Genomic DNA, 17,156 nt, shown 5'->3' with positions numbered 1-17,156 from the left:
TTATGACTTTTTAAATTATAAATGAACACATTAAAATTGTATAAATTTATGGGATACAAGTGATGTTATAATTTATTAATACAATGTGGATTACTTAAAACAAGTTAGTTGACTTACCTATACCCTCAAATATTTAACCTTTTTTGTGGTCATAATACTTGAAGTTTATTCTCTCAATTTTTACATTTTGAAATATTCAATACTCAATTATTAACTATATTCACCATGGTGTAGAAAATAACTCAAATTATCTATCTATGTATCTATGTATCTATGTATCTATGTATCTATCTATCTATCTATCTATCTATCTATCTATCTACCTATCTATCTATCTATCTATCCATCCATTCCTCCTAGGTGAGATTTTGTACCCTTTGATAATCATTTTCCCTATTAACCCATTTCCCCTATCCCCAGCCTCTGTAATCACCATGGTGATTTTTGACAAGCTTCCAATATTTAACATCTTAGTACAGGTGAGAATAGTGAGTGTGAATAGCATGTGTTAATAATAGTAGGGTTTCAAAACAGAACAAGCCTTGGCCCTTGAATCATTGCCTGGAGAAAAACCATCTGTGGATAGGAACATCTACTTTATACTTCACGTTCTTGAGAAATGTAGTGCTACTCTACGTTTTATAGTTAGCTTAATTCAAAGTTATTATTACCTAGCAAATATAGATGTTTATTTCTTCAAGTGAGGGGCTATAAAGTAAAAATAAGGATAATATAATGAGTGACATTGGCTCAGCTGTTGAGCAGTCAAGTAGTGGGCTGTGAAAGGATACGTATCATAGGCTAGAAAGATGCAGACCCATGCCGTGCAGTGGCAGACAAAATGTGTCTTCCTTCCAAGTTTTTGCAAAGACAATTCCATTAAAGAATTAATTAAATTAATTAAATAATTAAAGAAAGTAATCTGTTCCTTCCTGTGCCTCTGCACAGTGTTTGATAGAGCTATTGAATCTGTAACTCTAGGACAAGTGGTTAAAAAGAGTGCTCAGAGAGCTAGTGTGGCGTGGCTATTGTTGCCTGCCTTTAGCAAGATGTTATAAGAAAGATGAGTTCAGGCAAAAATGTATTGATTTTTCAAACAGAATTGGAAAAAAATACCGAAAATACAGAGATTACAGTCCTTAAAGGGAAAAGCCACTACTTCTGAACCCTAAAGAGAAAGAAGAAAGACTGAAAGAAAACATAGACTATTAAAACTTTTCAGTTGAAACAAATTATTCACTATGCATCAAAGATCAAGTTAAAAGTCTTATTTTCATAATAAGTGTTTTATTTCAGATGATACAAGTTACCGTTAAACTGAGAGACAGAGTTATGGGGATGAGAAAACAAAGAAATTAATCAGACGTGAGAAATATATTACAGGCAAGTATTAAGCATATGTACTGTCAACATTTTGAAGAGTCTGAGGGTTTACCTTACTTGGAAGCTAACATGTTAGCCTCTCACAGTTCCATGAATGCTAGCAGAAAAAACAAGAATCCTTGGTCAAAGACAACGAAACTTTTACTCACAGCATTTACTTTGGCTTATATATTAAAGTAATAATATCAGTTATTGCTTTATAAACAAACCTTTAAAATATACTAGCTCAAAAGATCAAGCTGTTTCATAATCAGACTTTGTTAAAAATTATTTCCCCTCTTCTTCAGGGCTCTGAGGCCTCATGCTGAAAGATAAATCTTTGTCCATTACTTTTTATAACCATATCAGAAGGCGTTTGTAAAAATGTCTTCTTTGAGGATGCACAGCTTTCATACTTACCAAGTTTGATGATCTAAGGTTTGTTGTTGTTGTTGTTATTTGTTTGTTTGTTTTAATTTTTTTTCTAATTGCTTAAAAATGTTATTATTTTTTAAATCTTCAGTCCAGGTTTGTGGCTCCATTGCTAATACAGTTCCCTAAAAAAAATTTGGTTGGATTTCAATTTATTTGCTTTTAGAGAGCTTTATGAGCCATTGCATGTTAGGAAACAATTCTCCATGAAGCTCTCACAATTCTGTGCATCTTGCCACCGTAAGAATGGGCTGCACTTGCTTCTGAACTACCTGTTTGAGAATGTTGCTATAGCAAAGTGCCTTGGAAGTTAGGCATATTGTCTCATTCCAGAGCAAAGAACACTTTTATTTAAAGCCTTAAGAAATAGGCTGTATCTGCTTCTGGGCAGAGGTCTAGCAAGCTTACTGACCATTATAAAATACCTGGATTCCAAAAATTCAGTGTTCCTCTGCTGTGCAACCCACTTCATGTGCAGATGTGTTCACTTTGCCCTTTGGGCATTGGAACACAGGGAGCTGGTGCAGAAAATTTCAACGCCTCAGTTGTTGCTGAGAATAATATAGATAAGAATACTCAAGGTTCAGTAACAAGGGAATTGTTGTTTAAAAAAATAATAAAGTAAAATAAAAACAAGAATACTCAAGGCAATTAAGTATATTGTCATAGAAACAATCAAAAATAAAACACAGAGAGAAAAATAAAAAACTGAAAAAGTGTATGTGTGGGTGTGTGTATGTGCTGGGTGCATGCATGTGTATGTGTGTGTGTGTGTGTGTATGTGTATGTGTGTGTGTCTGTGTGTGTTTAATTAGCGTTCCCTAAGGGGAAATAAAATAAATATTTGAAAAAATAATGACCAGACTTTTTTTTTTCAGTTTGTTGGAAATTATAAAACCACATATTTAAGAAGCTCAATGGATCTCAAAGAAAAGTAATATTAGGTAAACTACAAAATACGTGATAAATCAAAATTATTTATAAGGAGCAAATCTGTAGTAGTTAAATAAAAAGTTACTTGGTACACAGAGGAAAAATGAGAGTGACAGAGATTTCTCTTCTGAACAATTCGAGTGAGAAAATAAGGTAAGCGTCTTTAAAGTAATGGAAGAAAACGATCAATCTAGAATTCTATAATTAGTAAAGCATCTTTTAAAATGGGAAAATTTATAGCAATAAATAACTATATTAGAGCAAAATATTGTCTCAAATCAATGAGCTCAGCTTTACCCTTAAGAAACAAAGAACAAATTAAAAGTAAAAAGAAGAAAGAAAATAATACAAATCGGAACAGAGATATATAAATTAAAAAAATAAAGAAAAATCAACAAAACCAAAAGCTGATTATTTGAAGAGAATCAATAAATGTGATGTGCCTCTAGACAAACTAATCAGGAAAAATTTAAAAAGATGCAGATTTACTGATATCAAGGATAAGACCATGACCATCAGTAATGATTCTGCAGTTGCTAAAACAGTAAAAAGAACATGTTGATTAACATTAGGCCAATAAGCAACAATGCAAACTAAATGAACAAATGGCTTGAAAAACATTATAGCAAAGCTCCGTTAAAAAGAAAAGAGGGAGGGAGGTAAGCTGATAGCTACATTTCTATTAAAGAAATTGAATTTGTCTTTTAAAATTATATCACAAAGAACAGTTCAGGCCCAGATTTGATTAGCACAATCCACAAAACATTTACGGGAGATATGGCATCAATGCTATGCAAACTCATTCAGAAGAAACAAAAACAAAGGAATAATTTTTAATTTATTCTACAAGGCTAACATTACCCATTTAGCACAACCAGGCAAAGACATTACCAGTGAAGTAAAATATAAAGTGATATCCCTCATAAACACAAGTGAGAAAATTCTAATCAAGATTTTAGCAAATCAAAACCAAAAATATGTCAAAACAAGAGTACAGCATGACTGAGTGGGGTTTATTCCAGGAATTTAGTTTGTTAAACATATAAAAAATCAGTCAATATAATTCAGCAAATTAACAAAATAAAAACCTTAAAATATGATTGTTTCAATAGATGCAGATAAGCATTTGATATAATTTAGCATCTATAAATAATAACAACTCTCAACATTCCAGAAAGAGAAAAGTTTCCTCTACATGATAATGACTTTCTATAAAACATACAGCTAACAAAATACAATGTTTAAAGGCTAAAGCTTTCCTCCTGTGATCAGACACACAAAACTAAAATGTCCACCACATCTATTCAACATGTAGCATAGGTTTTATTCCATGCAATAAGGCAAGAAAAATAAATAAAGGCAACCATATTGGAAAAAAAAAACCAGCTAAAACTCTCTTTTTTTTTTTTCCAGAAAACTGGTTATCTATGTAGAAAATGTGATATTACTACATAAAAGTTACTAGAACTAATAAATGAAATTAATAAGTTTATGGGAATTAACATTAATATAAAATTCAGTTGCACTGCTACATATTAGCCATGAATAAGCAAATTGAAATGTAAAATACCATATAAAAGCATCAAAATATGAAATACTAGGGACAAATCTGATAAAAGATGTGCAACACCATTTTGGAACAGTTTGATAGTTTCTGAAAAAGGTAAACATATACCTATCATTTGATTTACCATTTCCATCCATAGACATTTATTCACGAGAATAAAAAAAAATTCATAGTAAGATTTGTGTATGGATTTTTAAGTAGCTTTATTTTTAATAGGCAAAACTGAAGAAAAAAGAATAACAAGTATCTGTCAGCAGATGAATGGGTAAATAAATTGTAGCATATTTGTACAATGGGATACCGACTATTCAGTAATAAAAAGAATTAACTGTTGATAAACACTATGACAGAATTCAATCTGAAAATAATTGTGAGTGAAAGAAACCAGACAAGGAATAATATATATGTTGCTTAATGCCAACTCCATAAAATTCCAGAGAATGCAAACTAATCTAAACTGAAAAAATATAAATCAGTGACTCTCTTAGTGTGGAGAGGAGCAGAATGAAATAATTACAAAGTATTACAAGAAAATGTTTGAGGGTGATGAATGTGTTAATTGTTTTGGTTATGGTGATGGTTTGAAATAGGTATAATATGTTCAAAACTTCCCAAATTGTATTTGCTAACCATGTATAGTTTAGTGTATGTCAATTATACCTCAATAAAGCTATGAAAAAAAAAAAAGAAATACACATAGTAGCAGTTGTTATAGTGAGAGAACAAGCATACTTGAATTCCACAGTAGAATTTCTCCAAAGTGTTGATCACAGAGTTTAGGTTAGTGTTTATGAATTTTATATTGATGATAAATTGTATAGTTGTCTACTTTCTCAAGTACAGGCCAACAAATTGGAATATCACAAGGATAAAGACAATGATTTCATACATTCACAGCTAAGGTTTTTAAAGGGTGATGTATATAAATCAGTAGCTTGCAATAACAGGTACTAGATACTCTAACATCCAATCTAATGGAGTTGCTTTCCATTGAAGGTATTTCCAGTCTTGCAGCAGAGGTAAAAAGACTCTGTGTTGAAATGTGTTCTTAAAACACTTCACTTCTATTCTCATGTCATTTGCCAAAACATATAACATTGTTGAATCTGATATCAAGCAGAAAGATAAGGGTAAATATAATGTCACAGGGTGGAACACCATAAATCAAATGGAACAACTTCACACCAACATGCAGAGAAGTATATATACATACACCCACAGTGCATAGCAGAACATGTGTTTAAAACCAATCGCCTCTTTCAATAAAAGCTCTTTACTTACCCAACTTGAAGGGGGAAAAAAACCACAACAGTTTTATCCAACCATAGCAACAGGTTCAAATCCATGATCTTATGATGATTTCTACATCAAACTCAGATGTGGATCTTTTGACTCCAGAGATTTATGTCTCCAAAGTGAGATTATCCAGTCTCTTCAGATAGCAAATGCATTGTTGAGAAGAGGACATGATAACTGCAATAAACATTCTCATTTGGAAACGGAGTGGAAGATACATAGTTATCACTGGTCTACAGTAGTGCTGGGTAGAATTATGAGGAAACTCTACTCTGGGCTTTGGGAGTATCCTTAAACCTTAAACCGCTGATATTACTCTCCCATAAACAGCTGCCCAATCCGCAGTTCTTTGGGGATATGTCTTATTGCTGGCTGAGAATCTCTCTTACCTGGCAGCTTGCATTTAAACAGTCAGGGAGCCCAATGGTCATTTTCAACCTCAGATATTTACTATGGCTTTAAGTGATGGTTCTTTTAAAAAACTCATTCTGTTTACCTATTGTTGGTTGAGAATCTCTCTTAGCTTGAGGCTTACATTTAAAAAGTCAGAGAGCCCCCATGGTCATTTTCAGCCTCAAATATCCAGGATGTCTCTCAGTGGTGACTCTTTTCAAAAACTTGTTCTGTTTCTTAACTTTTTGATTCTAGACAATTCTATTTACCAACAGTCACTCCTACCGTTATTTTTAAGTTATCCCTTTCTCTTTGTGCACCTCATCGTGTGTACTTTGGTTTGCCAAAGATCTGCTTAACTTGTTCTTGTTTTGGTGATACCTTGAAGTAGCTTTCAATATTACAATATCCTGAATTCTGGATGTTTTCCAGTCCTTTTTTCTCTCCTTTGTACAATTTGCACACAACCATGTTTTTTTTAGATGGAATCTGATTCTGTTTCTCAGGCTGGAGTGCAGTGGCATGATTCTAGCACACTGCAGCCTCAAAGTCCTAGGCTCCAGCAATCCTTCTGCCTCAGCCTCCCAAGTAACTGAGATTACAAGGATATGCCACCGAACTCAGTTATTTATTTATTTATTCATTCATTTTTGTAAAGATGAGGGTCTTACTTTGTTGCCTGGGATAGTCTTGAACTCCTGGGTTCAAGCAGTCCTCCCACCTTGCCCTCTCTAATAACTGGAATTACAGGCATGAGCCACCATGCCCAGCCCACAACCACTTTTGCTTATGTGTTTGTTTGTTTGTTAAATCGCCTCTGTATTTTAGTCATTTGTCAATATAGCCCATTGCAACCAAAGCATGCTTACAAAATTCCAGTGTCCAGAATTAACTTAGTTCAAATCCAAGTCCATTTGGTAGATATCTTGTCTTTCAAGTTATTGCACCGGAGAATTCTGTCAAAACTTTTACTGTTTCCTAACAACGTCTTCAGAAATTGTTTCCATGCCTGTATTACTCTGTCTTGAAAGCAGTGCCACATTTATTAGGGTGTGTCACAACACAGGACCATTCCTTTCCTGGTGTCAATTTATGCAGCAGTAAGCACGAGTTAAGTTATGCCTCTATAGTCAACAGCTCCTAAATGCTCGGCAGTCTACAATAACAAAAGTTTAGTTCTTGCTCTGTTTGCATGCTCACTGTCTGTCAGAGGTGGCTGAGTTTCAAAAGGTCTTCACTCATTCGGCAGAGCTCTCTCTGTGTATGACATTGCTAGGTTCACGACTGAGGGAAAAAACGAGTACAATGCAAAGCACATGTTGTAGTATTTTTCTTATTTTTATTTTTCTTATTTATTTATTTAGGTATTTATATACTGAGACGGAGTCTCGCTCTGTCGCCCAGGCTGGAGTGCAGTGGCGCGATCTCGCTTCACTGGAGGCTCTGCCTCCCGGGTTCCCGCCATTCTCCTGCCTCAGCCTCCCAAGTAGCTGGTACTACAGGTGCCCGCCACCTCGCCCAGCTAATTTTTTGCATTTTTAGTAGAGACAGAGTTTCACCGTGTCAGCCAGGATGGTCTCAATCTCCTGACCTTGTGATCCACCCACTTCGGCCTCCCAAAGTGCCGGGATTACAGGGGTGAGCCACCGTGCCTGACCTCTTATTTTTATTTTTTAATCTTACTATGCTTCCAATAAGAAGTGCTACAGGCCTCTTCAATTTCCATTGCATTGACTGAAAGAGATCACAAAATTTAGCTGGACATCAATGAAAATGTATTCATCCTCCTATGAGAGTGGCAAATCTTTTCAACTACTACCCAATCTAAGGTATTATGGAAAGAGAGAGTGTCAAGTGATTGCAATGATAGTATATAAATATAAGCTAGGTTAAAACAATGTAATGTAAACAGTGGAAAAGGTCTTAAGTCAAAATATGTGAGAACTACATTGGTCCCTAAAATCAGCAGGTGTTATATTAGGGCTATTGAGCTAGAAAATATATGAGACTTTGATTAAAGGAAAAGACGATTTGCATTTTTGGAGAAAATGTTATCTGATTAAATCAATATTATAATATCACTTTTCTTGGATTTGGCATTCTAATATTTGACTTCTCACTATCATAGAAATTCTGGCACTTAGAAAATGTCAATATGAGTGCAATTAACACACATTGGCATGCTGTTGTTTTTCCCTAGTGGTTTTCAGGAAGTCTTGGAGACCAGTATAGATCACTGAATATCTATTTGAATAGATTGATATATATTAATTATAAGACAACTGAAATTAGTGTATTGATTGGGTAGAAGTGTTTTTTTTTTTTTTATCTTTTAGGTAGATTTGGCATCCTGACTGGTGTGATTCTATTCACATATCTAGAATAAGGTCAGTTTGAAAATTCTCTATTTCTTTCTCACTCCGTTGCCAAATTCTTTTTCTAGTAAAAGTAAAACATAAAATTAATATATCATAAATAGCCCAATTACCAAATAAAAAACTGTAGACATTTTCTTAGGATAAGAAGTTTAAATCTAATTTAGCAAGCATAATACATGTTTGGTCTAAATTTGTACATCATTAAAGGTACAGGAAACAGCACTAGTTTAAAAAAAAATTAATCCCTATATGTCAGAATAAAGTAAAAAAATAACTTCTTTCCCTTAAAAAAGAGAACTGTGAGGATGAATAAAGTAACTGAGAGGAATCTGCTGTATTTTACGACCAAGAAGGCTTCAAATGTGCTATTTATTAGTTTACACTGTGGCAGCTCTGCCCCCATTTAAAAGGACATAGAACTCATTGTGTAGCACCCCAGAAACATGAGAACACCAGGAGAAAGAGGCAGCCATCATCAAGAAAACAAACACTGAAATGAATTGCTATTTGTCACCTTTCTCACTGTTCTGTTGACCCAGAGTCCCCATCTACTCTGAGTGGTTTCACGCACAATTCTTAATAGGGTACAAAAGAAAAAAGCAATGCCTGCATTTTTAGAGTGAGAGAGTCATCCTCCAAAGGTTGCCCCTTAAAAGTAAAGAATTGTAACTCTGTCATCTTTGTGGTCAAATTCCTTTTCCTCTCGGAAATAAAAGAATGTTCTTTGAGTATGATTTTCTTTCTTTCTCATCAGCCATGAGTGATGAAAGACAGATACCAACAAATGAAATTAGACTCTCTCTGACTATCCTCAGATCAAAAACTCTAGAGGTAAGTCACTTTGTCAGTCATTTTCCCCCATTAGGACAGAGAGCATAAGGTTTGCATAATTGCTAGTAAGCTCCCACCCCAATACAATTGGGAGTATGAAACACCAGCTGATCAGCTATAGTGTGGACATGTTCTGTGGATCACTGGAAAATGTTAGTAACACTGTCCACATGCTATGATCAATGCATTTATGTCCTCCCTTTCAAGAAGGTAAAGACATGGGAAACTGCTGTCATGTTATACTCTTCCAACACAATAAAGGATGTTCAAAGGTCTCTCATAAGCCAAAACCTTTAACATCTGTGTAATTCATCCATCATATTCAGGTAACATTTTGAATTCAAATTATTGGCAGATCATGAGAAGATGCATGAATGAATGAAATTATTATAGATAACTTCTTTGATTCTACCAGTTATGCTACAGTGCCCAACCTATAAGGTAAGGACCCTGTGGATTTAGAATGTGCAGGTCTGAAGTCCTATTCTACACCTGTAGTATGTTGGTTAAACATCCATAAGTTCTAAAGAGCATGGGAGGTGTTATCTTGAACAAGCAATCTCATCATATGGTGCAAGTAGTGAGGTGGTGGTTTTTTTGTTTTTTAGTGTTTTTTTTTTCATTTTTTTACTTTGTTTTGCTTTGTTTTTTAATAGACTGTGGGTTAACAGAGCCACAACTTCTTTTTTGCTGACCAATAGCCATTTCTGATATTTCAGTTGGTTTAGAGGCCAATTTTATGAGCACCAGTTGTATTTAAGCTTAGAAATATAGTTTGGTGAAAACTAAATATATTGCCTACAAAATTAATTACAATAACCCATACTGACATCAAACCTAAGATTCAGAACTCATTTATGATATAGTATAACCAAAACAACTCATGAGCCACAGGAATACACAAAGAAGATCTGTCAATTGACACAATCATCATTAAGGTTAGTTTACCATTTTGCCTGAGGGGATTTTTTTTTTCTTTCTCTTTTCTTTTCATTTGTTCTTATGATTGAGGTAAATATCCCTACCGTCAAGTTAAGTTGTATTTACTTAATGTATCAATTTGGTTGAGTTTCTTTTCTTTGATTAGTAACTTGCCAATTGTTTTACTACATTAACTAAATCAAACTTAGTTGCATAATTAGGTTTTATTAATATCTGACCCATATAGAATGTGGCATTATTAAAAGTTTGAAAAGTCCAAGAATCCTGAGATAGTATAGTAAAACATTTCTATGAGGAGGCAACTAGAGAAATAATTGAGACTCTCATTTTTCATATGAAAATACAGACTCAACACTACTGAATTCTCAGTAACAGAATATATGTTTTAGTTTGTTTCCTTGTATTGATTCTGTTTTTAAAGTATGAGAAAGGGTTTGTGTTAAGTAATTCATTCTCTCTGACTAAGGAATCTGTCTGGATTTAGGAATTATTCTGTGTGTAGGGAAATGGAAGAACAATAAATGTGATTACCCAGGAACCAAACAGGAACTTAGACTCATAGCAGAGAATTGCTGATTAAAAATAGTAAAAAGGAAAAAAAATGTGTTAAGTAGCAAACTATCACTCTGAGTATATTTCAGAGCAGTAATTCTAATGTAAACTCCTATGGAAGAAATACCTGCTCAAGAAGGCAATTCAACTGAGCCTTCTGCTAATTCTCAGAACATTTAATAAATATACATGATTTTCTTAATTTTCAGATTTTCTTTCATATTTCCCCTTTACAGCATTAGAGTTGGCTAGAACTAGTCCACTAACAACAGTTAGTTGAATTTAAAAAAAAGTTACAAAGGAATATTGCAAGAAAAATGTAGAAAGCACTTGAACAACCTCTTCAACATCCTGTATTCCCTCTCTTGGGAGAAATAGAAGTACCTGCTTCAGATTATATAGTGTATTACTTCACATATAGGTATATGGATATTTTCCACAAGTAAATATACTTTAACATTTAATTATTGATTTTCAAAAATTATAATCAATACGAAGCAATATGATTTCAGGGTATACATATCTAAGTTTTTGAAAGCTTATTAGATTTCATACTACTTCATAATATTCATGTTAGAAATCATATTAGATTTATTCCAGCTTTTCAGGTGTTTAGATACCTAATATTTGTTTTCTAATCCCTATTTCTTGAAATAAGTGGTCCAGGGTAAAACAAACTGGGCATGTTTTTGTGAAAATGGCATTTTAATTAAAAGTACCACATATACAGATAGGCATAGTCACACAAGTTCTTCCAAAATAATAAAATTTTCAGGATCAAACTAGTAGAATTAATATAGTCAAATTATGATACATTTTGAACAATTATACCTATGTTTTTTCTCATTAGAATAACATACTCTGAGCAGTTGATTGGCCACCAAGAGACTGGTTTCAAAGAGAAAAGACAGAGAGTGAGAAAGAAAGAGAACTATTTACATGCATGTTAATTTCTGTTGTCAATAACATTTATCGCAATGATTCACACTCATAGTCTATACTATTTTACTTTTGAGAAGAATTAGTAGCGTATATTAGCACAACTTTCATATATTATAGTACAAAAATGTGAAAATATGTTATAATTACTCAAATACTACTTAAAGTAAGTAGACACTGGTCAGCATTTAAAATTTTTCTTGTTTTTCCTTATAATTCCAAATATCTTATTGTTATGACATTCATTGTTTAAATATATACATATATATATTGACACACAAATGTGTGTGTATTCAAGAATATTAATTACCCTTTTCTTCAAATGTTCAAAGATGAAAATTAGACCCTTTCACTTTGCTTGGACAAATTGGCAGAAACTGATCTACATGTAAGAAGCATATATATTAAAATAAAAAAAATTAGCTGACTTGTCCAAAATATGTACTGGTAGAACAACAATTTAACTCAAAACTAGCTAGGAGCCCAAGGTCAATAAAGAAAGAACATTTTATGTTTTAATTTCTTGTTAAAAGTTTGGTTTGGCAATTTTCAATACACAATAGAAATAACAGAAAATGCTGACATGTCACTCTTCACTTATACTATTTAATACATAGCAAATTAGTTTGTGATAACCATATTTTGTGATTACATTAGTAATATGTTTTTGAAACTTATTTCCATAGCACAAAAACAGGGAAACAATTAAAAGGATATGTAGTATGTAAGACACACATTTGCATATATATCACATACATGCTTATTCCCACATAACCCTGAAGAACAAGGTTTTATACATTGATACACATCATCTATGCATTTTTATCTTGACATGGAAAAAGACTGGGCCAAAGCTTTCAGAAATCAAATGTGAACTCATTTTGAAATAGCAGCAGTGTTTGAATTTTAAATTAACCTATTTACAATGAAACTATGCCTGCTGATTGCCATCATCTTCAGGAAAATTAACAGTAACGATCATTGGTGTCATAATGCAATTTCCCCGCAAAAATCACATAGGCTTCATTACTGTTTACATAAATTGTCATAAATACCAATTATGGTGGAACATAAAATGTAATGCTCTTTTTTTAATCATAATCAGACAATTGTTCTTCTAATTCATATGCTAGGGGAATAAGGTTATGATTCAACCTTTGTTCTGAAGGAAGTGTTTTGATGGTAGTTAGTTTTCCTCTAAGTGCTGGTTGGCTTCTTGTCAAATCATTCAACTCTCCGTTTGGATTATGTAGTCCTTGTTTCTGTTCAGTGTGCCCTCTAATATACTAGGAAGAACATGGAGGCGTGCTAATGGCAGATGAGGGAGATATACACTGAAAGTGTCCTCTAGACGTCAGCCGAGAGGTGGCTTCCGGTGGGATTTATAACAACATTTGGTGTAATTACGTCGAAGCCCCCATAAAGGAATAATGCAATAACAGACCTGTTAGAGAAGCACATTTGCAGTACCAATTCCAGCTTCCACCATAGGTCAGCAGAACAAATAGCTGGTAAAGGCAATGCTCTGTTAAATGGCTAATTTTCAAAACAAATAAGAGTTAAGTTGCTGGCAGGGGAATGGAGGAAAAGGCCAGAAAGAAGAGATTCAGTATTTTTATCATTTTGGTCTCTAGGAAGGAGTAAATCAGCTAGAAAGGTTACTCAGACAGAGAGTCAGAGCAAGGGACAATACCCACTGAGGACAAAAGCCCTTCCTTTGCTTTCTGAAACATGCCATACAAAGCCAAGAATCACACCATTTGGGTCCTGTTTTATCGCATCATAGCACTCTTTGTACTTGCTCTTCTTTTGGCCTTTGTTCTTGACTTATTTACTCCTAAAACTTAAAAACAAAGTCTGAATAAATTTCCCACTCTTCTGATTCAGAACAGTCTTTAAACATTAAAATCAGAAGAAAATCACTCCCCTGATTCTTTGAACCATGGTATCCATGCGTATTGGTGGCCACATTGCAATTATATGTGTCTAGGAGCTGTGGTGGGTTTGATCTGCATCCCCTCTCCACACTTCCAGATTGGGCATTCTGTGCTATCTTAATGAACCCTGGCAATTTGTCCTCGTTTTACCCAATTCTATCCTATTTGATTAAAGCAAGCTGTAGTGATAAGTCCAGTTACATTTTATGAAACAAAATTGGGACTCTTGATCTAAGAAGAAAATAATAGAACTGGCAGGGATTTCATCTGTGGGAGAAATCAAAGTAGAATAAACAGAAATGTAGTAAAATTAGCCTCTGTTGTTTCATTGTGTAAGCTAGGGGAATGCTAAAGGTAAACAAATGGCATCAGCAGGGAGGAGAAAATGAGACTTTTACTTTTTCCATCTTTCATAATCTCATGCATTATCGGTAACAGGGTGAGACGTTTTAATAGGGTGTGATCATCATTAAAAGGCAGATATTTATCTTATCACAGTGCATTAAACTCCCAGAAGGGAGTGGGAAAAAAGGGAGAGTGAATGACTCTCATGAACTGTTTAATGAAACACTAAGGTTGTAGCTTTTCTTGTCTTTAAAAAGCGAAATAATCTGATATTGGACAAAACTGGTTCCAAACACACCCAGGCTGTACCCGGTGCCTGTGCATTTTGAGAAGTCCCTTCTGTGTTCTGACTTCGTTTAATAATTTCTAATTATGTTCTACAACACAAAATTAAATATTTCTATCTCCATTGTGTGTACTTATTCATGAGCTGGGCATTAATCGTAAAACAATGTATCTTGTTATTTATTTATACCAGATGTGAGTATTTATGTTGCTCTGTTCAGGGTTTCTAGCTAGGTCTTTATTTGTATACTGAGCTGCCTGTTTTTGCATGAAAATGGTTTCTGAGCTCTGGAGTTCATCTCCACTCTTGTGTTTAAAACAACAACAACAACAACTTTTTTTAAGGGAGAGAATTTATGAATAACTAAGAGATTTCTGCTGTGGCTCCCTGGGTCTCTCATCAGCAGGGCAGCCAGAATATGTTTTGGGGACCAAGAAAATTCAATTTGGGATTTGTTTCACAGTTTACAATGCTGGTTTCTTGCAAACAAAAGCTGCCTGGGCCATGGAGAGCTTTGCTTCTGAAATATATTTGCATAGTGTTAATTTTCTACTTATTTATTAACTTTTTAAAATGTATGAGTTTGTTTGGGTGGTGGGGGATGGAAGTGATGCCAGTGTATCTTTCTGTGTCTGCCTCCATGAAATCTAACTTAGTCAATGGCTGTAAGAACCCACTGACAGATATTTTCTTAAAGGATATTTTATGTTTGCCATTTTATTGGCATAATTGGGCATATAGCAAACTTAACCTAGGGGTAAAAGTTTTCTTTCTATGCTGTTTTCCTCCTAATTCCCCTCCTAGGGCAACTAGTTTTATCAATTACCATGTGTTCTTTAATAGACATTTTAGATCCGTAAATACCCACACAGACACAGACACATATATATCCCCTTTTAAGGCAAATTTCAGTATACTGTCGTGCATTTTATTTTTAATTTGATATTTTATCTTGGAATTGTTCCATATCAAGATATAGAGCATGTTCTCATTATTTTTTACAGCTGTATAGCATATCACTGTATGGATATACATAAAGCATTCAATAAAAGACTGTATTTTATTCCTCATCTTAAATCAGCTGAACACAGCACAGTTATTGCCTCAGAAGACTTTTCAGTGAGTATTTGCTGATCCACACAGAAGGAGTGACTGGCTAGTGCACAATGATCTAACGGCATGGTTCTTTGTCAGTGTGAGTTGGTGAACAGATAAACATGACCTATTCTTAAGTACTGTGCTTAAGAGTAAAGGATGACTGATTTAACTATTTTCAACATGGAGTAATATATTAGTCTCTAAAGAGTATTTACTCCCATAGCATAGGTAACTGCAAAACTGGGTAAAGCACCTACATTTTTTGCCATAACTCAGAGGCTCCACAACGGGGAACCCACCAAATGACTATAGCCTGCAGACATGTTTTGTTTTGATCAATTAAAATGTCTTTGAAGTAGCTGACACCATTAGCTAATTTAGAAATTTAACATAAAAAAAAAAAAAAAAACGTATCTATAGCTGTAGCTTTTGTTGAAAAGTATGACAATCTAGCAGGAGTTGGCCTGCCTTTCTTCATAGCAATAGCTTCTGGGGCTGAGTAGCACCGCCATCTTTAGACAAGAGCATGAGTGCCAGGGTTCTCCCAGATCTGCCTTGGTCAGTTTAGCTCATTGCTTGCCTTGACCCAGTAGATATTTAAGTTTGCCGTAGCTGGGCTGACGTATAAAAATCCATACATAACCTTATGAGATGGAGCAGGGAGTCCCTTTTTGGGGATCTGCATGCCCCCCACTTTCCCAGGCATAGAAATAAAATAAAATCTTGAGTTTCTTCAAGGGAAGCTAGCCATGAAAAGTACATAAATAACTTGTTATGCGAGAAAGTAATACCTAAAACAATAGCCAAGGAGTAGGGTCCAGAGATGTTTGGTTTTCCTATTGAAACTAAAGATAATATCTTAACATATGTCTCTGAGTTATCTTTCAGAAACTGGATTTCCCCACCGAGGACCCCCACCAAATATATCCAGATCTGCTGGCACACAGACCTCAGATAAGGAGGAGCTGAAAACTGAACTCTGACCATTGTTCTTTGTTCTAAATTTCTTCCGGTGGGGCTTGGAGGGAATCACACCCCAGAGCCAGTCAACATTTTTTTTTCTTCTGCTGAATCCACATTTTTAAGCAAAGCTTCTCTTCCTTAACCAATTGCAAATCAGAAAACCTTTGAATCCACCGACAACCTGTAAGTCCCTGCTTCAAGATATCCAGTCCTTAGGCCAAAACCAATGTGTAACAGCTGTGTGTTGATTTACAATTTTCTCTCCTGAATGTGACCTCAGCCTTTAAAAACCTTTGCCTGCAGGCCATCAGAGAGGTCAGGATTTAAACAACAGCTGCCAGCTCCTGCTTGGTTGGCACCCTGTAACTTAATGCCTTTCTTTCTGTCACTGCCAAAGCCTCAGTGTGGATATCTGGTATCACTGTGCTGGACAAGTAGACCCCAGTTCGGTTCTATAACAGAGTTAACCATCAAGATCTAATCCCGTATAGGAATAGTGCTCCAATAACGGTAATGATTATTATATTAGGCAAAGTAATATAGGAATACTGGAGGATTTGTAGTACCAAACCAACATGATATTTGAAAGAAAATATTGTACTTCTAGTTTCTGGTCCAGTATGTAAAGAGCTTGGAAGCTTTCACTCTTTCCTAAAAACAAGTAAAACGCTGAACAAAGTTAAAACCAACAACCTTCTTAGATCTATCAGAGAATTGAGGTCACAGAGCAAACTGTTGCTCCCAAAATGGAGAGACAGAGAGATACAGTGATTCACAACTTATGAAAGCAGTAACCCCAAATCAGAACCCTTCACAGGAACCAGTACCAGGGTAGAAAAATCTAAATTGTAATTGACAAATTGCTGCAGGCTCAGTGTAGACAAGTGTGAGAGTTTGAAAGT

The 17,156-nt window shown here is 34.6% G+C and overlaps 1 long non-coding RNA gene across 1 annotated transcript in view; it reads left to right on the top strand.

Moving 5' to 3' along the window:
- Positions 1 to 17,156, top strand: part of LOC105499249 (uncharacterized) — an 86,819-nt gene that overhangs the window by 57,356 nt on the left and 12,307 nt on the right. The window contains exons 2-3 of the long non-coding RNA XR_011616746.1: positions 8,320 to 8,370; positions 9,116 to 9,192. This is a non-coding gene — a long non-coding RNA (uncharacterized lncRNA). The remainder of the gene's footprint in view (positions 1 to 8,319; positions 8,371 to 9,115; positions 9,193 to 17,156) is intronic.

The sequence above is a fragment of the Macaca nemestrina genome, chromosome 19 (assembly GCF_043159975.1).
Source record: "Macaca nemestrina isolate mMacNem1 chromosome 19, mMacNem.hap1, whole genome shotgun sequence".
NCBI lineage: Eukaryota > Metazoa > Chordata > Mammalia > Primates > Cercopithecidae > Macaca > Macaca nemestrina.
This window is presented reverse-complemented; position numbering and strand designations above follow the sequence as displayed.